Raw genomic sequence first — 7716 nt, forward strand, 5'->3', positions numbered from 1 at the left:
AATGTGCTTATATATACTGTACCAGTCAAAAGTTTGGACACACCTACTCATTAAAGGCTTTTTCTTTATTTTTTGTATTTTCTACATTGGAGAAAAATACATAAAAACTATAAAATAACACATATGGAATCACGTAGTTACCAAAAACGTGTAAAACAAATACAAATATATTTTAGATTTGAGATTCTTGAAAGGAGCCACCCTTTTCCTTGATTACAGCTATGCACACTCTTGGCATTATCTCAATCAATCTTCACCTGGAATGCTTTTCCAACAGTCTTGAAGGAGTTCCCACATATGCTGAGCACTTGTTGACTGCTTTTCCTTCACTCTGCGGTCCAACTCATCCCAAACCATCTCAATTGAGTTGAGGTTGGCTAATTGTGGAGGCCAGGTCATCTGATACAGCATTACATCCGTCAATCTTGGTCAAATAGCCCTTACACAGCCTGGAGGTGTGTTGGGTCATTATCCTGTTGAAAAACAAATGATAGTCCCACTAAGCACAAAACAGATTGGATGGCATATCGCTGCATAATGCTGTGGTAGCCATGCTGGTAAAGTGTGCCTTGAATTCTAAATAAATCACTGACAGTGTCACCAGCCAAGCACCATCACACCTCCTCCTCCATGCTTCACGTTGGGAACCACACATGCAGAGATCATCCATTCTCCCACTATGCATCTCACAAAGACACAGCGGTTGGAACCAAAAGTCTCAAATTTGGACTCATCAGACCAAAGGACAGATTTCTACTGGTCTAATGTCCATTGCTCGTGTTTCTTGGCCCAAGCAAGTCTCTTCTTATTATTGGTGTCCTTTAGTAGTGGTTTCTTTGCAGCAATTCGACTATGAAGGTCTGACTCACGCAGTCTCCTCTGAACAATTTACGTTGAGATGTGTCTGTTACTTGAACTATGTGAAGCATTTATTTGGGCAGCAATCTGAGGTGCAGTTAACTCTAATGGACGTATCCTCTGCAGCAGAGGTAACTCTGGGTCTTTCTATCCTGTGGCAGTCTTCATGTGAGCCAGTTTCATCATAGAGCTTGATTGTTTTTGCGACTGCACTTGAAGAAACTTCAAAGTTCTTGACATGTTCCAGACTTTCATGTCTTAAAGTAATCACAGACTGTCGTTTCTCTTTGCTTTTTTTTGCTGTTCTTGCCATAATATGGACTTGGTCTTTTACCAAATAGGGCTATCTTCTGTATACCACCCCTACCTTGTCACAACACAACTGATTGGCTCGAACGCATTAGGAAGGAAAGAAATTCCACAAATTAACTTTTAACAAGGCACACCTGTTAATTGAAATGCATTCCAGGTGACTACCCCATGAAGCTGGTTGAGAGAATGCCAAAAGTGTGCAAAGCTGTCGTCAAGGCAAAGGCCGGCTACTTTGAAGAATATCAAATATAAATATACAGTATTTTGATTTGCTTAACACTTATTTGGTTACTACATGATTCCATGTGTTATTTCCTAGTTTTGATGTCTTCAATATTATTCTACAATGTAGAATTTAAATGAACAGGTGTGTCCAAACTTTTGACTGGTACTGTATATATTTTTTACATGACATTAATGTGTGTGTCACAGGGCTGTTCACATCGTACCTGTACACCCCATGCCTTTAGCTATGTGTTCTTTACTGTATATTCCATAAAGAAGACACAAAATATGGCCAGTTCGATGCAGAAAACTTTAGTGAACTATTAACCAAATATTTACTAAATCAGATCTGCCTTTTGAATAACGTTATAGCAGTAATGCATCCTGTAACGTTACTCAATAGGCTAATGATCTGGATACATTTTTGTAAATATTTGTTCATAGTTCAAAGGTTTTCACTATGTTTTTTTTGTCTTATTTTTGGATTATACCTGCCATTTAGGCTGTGTTTACACAGGCAGCCGAATTCTGATCTTTTCCCCAATTATTGGCAAAAGAGCTGATCTGATTGGTACAAAAACCAATTAGTGGAAAAATAATCAGAATTGGGCTGCCTGTGTAAACGCAGCCTAAAGGCATCCGCATACTAGGTACAGTTTGCTCCTAGCAGAACTCGGTTAGGCGACGCAAACGTCTGTGCCTCGTATACTCCCTTAAAAGACCTTCGCTAAAGCGGGAACTTTACCTTAAAAATTTCATTGAAGTTGTAAAGCTGAACTTCCCTGATGCGGATTGAATAGAGCCCATAGTAGTGCAATTTTTTGGTTTTGTTTGTTTTTTACCCCTTTTTTTCTCCCCAATTTCGTGATATCCAATTAGTAGTTAGTCTTTTCCCATCGCTGAAACTCACGTATGAACTCAGGAGAGACGAAGGTCGAGAGCCATGCGTCCTCCAAAACACGACCCTGCCTAGCCGCGCTGCTTCTTGACACACTGCTTGCTTAACCCAGAAGCCAGCGGCACCAATGTGTCGGAGGAATCACCGTACAACTGACGACCTCCACAGGAGTCACTAGAGTGCGATGGGACAAGGACATCCTGGCCAAAACCCTCCCCTAACCAGGATGACACTGGGCCAATTGTGCGTCGCCTCATGGGTCTCCCAGTCACGGCCGGCTGTGACACAGCCCAGGATCGAATCCGGATCTGTAGTGATGCCTCAAGCACAGCAGTGCCTTAGACCGCTGCGCCACCCTAGTCGCGCAATTTTACATCACACTCCCATCCCTAGTGCCTGCATTATTGTTTGCCACTTGGCCTTAAAATGTACCAATTAGTTTTTCTTGGTCGCCCATACTATTTCAATAATAAATCATTAGATTTTTCCATTGTGTTAATGATGGCAGATTGATTAATTTCCAAGTATTTAGTACACGTTCTTTCCAAGATGAGTGATGAGAAGAGAATCGTCCAGCCCATTGGGTATCTCACTACACCCCCATATGCCATGTCTTGAAATTGTAAGGATCGACACTGGAGACGAGAAGCAGGTACAGGGAGTGAACATTTAATGAAACACGGACATGAAACAGAACAGGAACAGCATCTGGACAGGGGAAAAATAACATCAATGCTGACACAGGGAACAAAGTGAGGAGCAGACAGATATAGGCTGCATCACATCCAGCCGTGATTGGGAGGCCCATAGGGCGGCGCACAATTGGCCCAGCATCATCCAGATTTGGCCCTGGTAGGCCCGTCATTGCAAATAAGAATTTGTTCTTAACTGACTTGCCTAGTTAAATAAAGGTTACATTTAAAATATAGAGCGGGTAATCAACAAAGTAATGTAGTCCAGGTGAGTCCAATATTGTGCAGCTGTGCATAATGTTGGTGACAGGTGTGAGTAATGAAGGGCAGCCTGGTGCCCTCGAGTGCCAGAGAGGGGGAGCGGGAGCAGGTGTGACAAACCCCCCCCCCCCACTCGAGAGGTGCCACCTGGCGTCCCACCTGGGCGAGCCTGACGGGCCGGCCGAGGCATGGGCACTGGATAAGCTGGCTGAGGCGTAGAAGCCCGACGATCCCGCTGAGGTGTGGGAACCTGACGAACTGGCTGAGGCATGAAAGCCTGACGATCCCACTGAGGCGTGGGAGCCTGACAAACCGGTTGAGGCGTGGGAGCCTGATGGGTCGGCTGAAGCATGACGTGGAGTGGGAGTCTGCCAAGCCACCCAGGGCAAGAAGACCTCTTGAGCCAGCTAAGGCATGGAAGCCCGACGAGCTAGCTGAGGCACCCCTGGTTCCATCGGCGACGGTACCCGGACCCGACATCACCAACCAAAACAAAACTCCCTGATGCTTCCTTTAGTGGTATCAGCATTCTGTAAGGATCTATGCTGGAGACGAGAAGCAGGTACAGGGAGTGAACATTTAATGAAACAGAACAGGAACAGCATCTGGACAAGGTAAAAATAACAACATTACTGCTGACACATGGAACAAAGTGAGGAGCAGACAGATATAGAGGGGGTAATCAACAAAGTAATGGAGTCCATGTGAGTCCAATATTGCGCAACTGTGTGTAATGATGGTGACAGGTGTGCATAATAAAGTGCTGCCTGATGCCCTCAAGCGCCAGAGAGGGAGAGCGGGAGCAGGCGTGACAGAAATATGCAGACAGATGGATTAAAAGTAAGTTTACATTGTAATACTTCTGACAGCCAACTTTCTAGCTCCGTCCATAACTTTTGGACATTATAGCATTCCCAGAAAGCATGGATTATTGAGTCATTATTAGTTTTATACTTAAGACACGACTCTGCCTTTGTGCTGTAGAATTTGTGAACTTTGTCTCTTGTATAATAAATTCTATACAATTAGTTTAAACTGAATTAGGCGTACATTTTCGTTAACTGTAAATTCTTTAGTTATGGTCCAACTTTCCCTCCATCTTGTGCCAACATTTCTTTTATGTCTTGGTTCCAATAGTTTACAGAGATTGTCAGTTGGATATGCTGTCTGCAAAGGTTTTGTATATATTCCCTATCATATGAACATCCTTTTCTGACTAAAATAAGATTCCCTCAAGGTTGCACTGATGTCCAACAGATTTCAAATGTACATTTTGTGATTTGTAACTTTTAAGTCAGTCCAAAATTACTTTTTTATTCTGTCATGCAAATACATTTATGGTTTCTATGCCTTTAGTTTTCCATGTGTATCAATGTATCAGTACATTCTGAAAAGCTATCCAAGGATTGTTCCATAAGGTTGTGTTTTTAGGGAATGATATTGGTTCTTGTAGAATACGTTTCATTTTCTTCCATAATGTTTGTGTTCTTAACTATGAAGTTGTTAATTTCTTAGCTTTATCTTTTGAAAATCGAATGAAAATAGGGATGAGCATGCGTATCTTCAATATGTACCCATTGTTCATCTTTAGTGCATTTAACTATACAATTCCAAGTCTGGAAGGTTAAAACCACCCTCAGGAAGATGTCAAACTTTCCTTTTTATTCTATGAATTTTATTGGCCCATATAAAGTCTGTTATGACCAAGTATACTTTTTTAAAGATTGTCTTCAGTGGGTAATTGGTATTACCAAAACTAAACACAAAAACTTTGGCAGCCATGCTTTTCTAAAGAGGTTCAGTCTATCAGTAATATTTACGGGAAGATTATTCCATTTTATTAGATCTGCTTTCATATTGTTGAGTAATGGAATAATGGTATCTTTATATATTTGTTGATTGTTGTCACTTATTAAGCATCCTAAGTATTTCATATTTTTTAAGGTCCACTTAAAGCATCGCTGTAGATTGTGAGTTATTGTTTTAACTTTTTTCTATTGCCATTATTTCATTTTTTCACATACATTTCATATCCTGAGGTCTTAGAGTATTCTGAAAATATTTTTAGCAAAGGGCATTGAGTTTTCAATATTGGTCAGATATATCAGGAGATCATCTGCAAATAAGTTTAGTTTATATTCATGTTTAACAACTTCTTATGGCTGCAATCCCGGTAACAGGATCGATATGACAACAGCCAGTGAAAGTGCAGGGCGCCAAATTCAAACAACAAAAATCTCATAATTAAAATTCCTCAAACATACATGTGTCTTATATCATTTTAAAGATAATCTTGTTGTTAATCTCACCAAAGTGTCCAATTTCAAATATTATTTTCAGCGAAATCACTACAAACGATTATGTTAGATCACCACCAAACCACAATAAGCACAGCCATTTTTCCAGCGAAGGATAGCAGTCACAAAAAGTAGAAATAGAGATAAAATGAATCACTAACCTTTTATGATCTTCATCAGATGACACTCATAGGACTTCATGTTACACAATACATGCATGTTTTGTTTGATAAAGTTCATATTCATATAAAAAAAATCTGAGTTTACATTGGCGCGTTACATTCACTAGTTCCAAAAATATCAAGTGATTTTGTCAGGACCCGGTGAGAGAAAGTCACTAATAGTTGGCAGAACCCAGAAGATGAGGCAGACTCAGCAGTACTATAGATAATGATTTAATAAAAGGACAAGATCTTCAGGCAAAGAATATAAATCCACCACGTCCAAAATAAAGCCAAGAGGCACAAAATGGATATCCTCCAAAATACAAAGAAACTCCACAAAGTGGTAAAAACAGCAGGGAAAAACAAACCTCAAAAGACTACTCAAAAATACACAAGAACTAAACCAGAGAACCTCTGGAAAATCCAATAAGAGAACTATATGTTTCACACAAAAAGGCTTGGGCTGGGGCTGGGTGCTAACATACAAACACTGAGCAAAGAACTGAGGAACACACAGGGTTTAAATACTAACAAGGGAACGACACACAGGTGCAAACAATAAAAGAGCAAGGAAAAAACAAAAGGTTCAAAAAAGGTGCAATGGGGACATCTAGTGACAAAAACCAGAACAGTCCTGGCCAAAACCTGACAGAATCCCCCTCCTAGGAACGGCTCCTGACGTTCCTACCAGCCTTCTCAGGGTGGAGGGCCCTGAACTGACGAATGAGGTCAGGGTCCAGTATGTCATTGGCAGGAACCCAGGAGCGCTCCTCGGGACCGTAGCCTTCCCAGTCCACCAGATACTGCCAGGACCGCTGCACCCGGCGGGAATCCAGTATCCGGTGGACGGTATAAGCCGACTGGCCTCCGATGACACGGGGCGGAGGGGGAGGTCTGCCTGCCGGGATAAGGGGAGAAAAAACAACAGGTTTTAATAAAGAAATGTGAAATGTTGGATTGATCTTAAGGTATCTGGGTAAGTGCAGGCGAAAAGTAACGCGATTGACTCTCCTGGCAATCTTAAAGGGACCGATCAATCTCTGGGACAGCTTGCGAGACTCCACCCGTAGCGGTAAGTCTTTTGTTGAGAGCCATACTCTCTGGCCGGGGTACAGGGTAGGACCGGGACGGCTACGTCTGTTGGCTTGTCGCTGGTACTGCTGTGAGGCACGCAGAAGATTAAGACGGGCCTTCTTCCACGTAAGCCGACAGCGTCTGATGAACCTCAAGGCTGAAGGCACTCTGACTTCTGCCTCCTGGTCCGGGAACAATAGCGGAGCATAGCCAAACTGACACTCGTGCGGGGACATACCAGTGGAGGAGGAGCACAAGGTGTTGTGCGCGTACTCGGCCCAAACAATGAAGGATGACCATGTGGATGGGTTGTTGGAGACCATACATCTGAGGGTGGTTTCCAGCTCTTGATTCATCCTCTCAGTTTGGCCGTTGGACTCCGGATGGTACCCTGAAGAAAGACTGGCCGTAGCCCCTATGAGTTGGCAGAAGGCCTTCCAAAACCTAGAGGCGAACTGTGGACCTCTGTCGGAAACCATATCTTGCGGAATGCCAAAGACTCGGAACACATGGTTAATCACCAACTCAGCCGTTTCCTTGGCAGAAGGTAATTTGGTCAAGGGAACAAACCTGGCCGCCTTAGAAAACGTGTCGATGATGACTAGGATAGTAGTATTACCATGGGACGGAGGAAGACCAGTAATAAAGTCCAACGAGATATGGGACCAGGGTCGGTGAGGAATAGATAAAGGGTGAAGGAGTCCTTGAGGGCCAGCAGCATACCACCCTGCATACCACTGCTGGCTTGCTTCTGAAGCTAAGCAGGGTTGGTCCTGGTCAGTCCCTGGATGGGAGACCAGATGCTGCTGGAAGTGGTATTGGAGGGCCAGTAGGAGGCACTCTTTCCTCTGGTCTAATAAAATATCCCAATGCCCCAGGGCAGTGATTGGGGACACTGCCCTGTGTAGGGTGCCGTCTTTCGGATGGGACGTTAA

This window comes from Salvelinus fontinalis, chromosome 9 (assembly GCF_029448725.1).
Source record: "Salvelinus fontinalis isolate EN_2023a chromosome 9, ASM2944872v1, whole genome shotgun sequence".
Lineage (NCBI taxonomy): Eukaryota > Metazoa > Chordata > Actinopteri > Salmoniformes > Salmonidae > Salvelinus > Salvelinus fontinalis.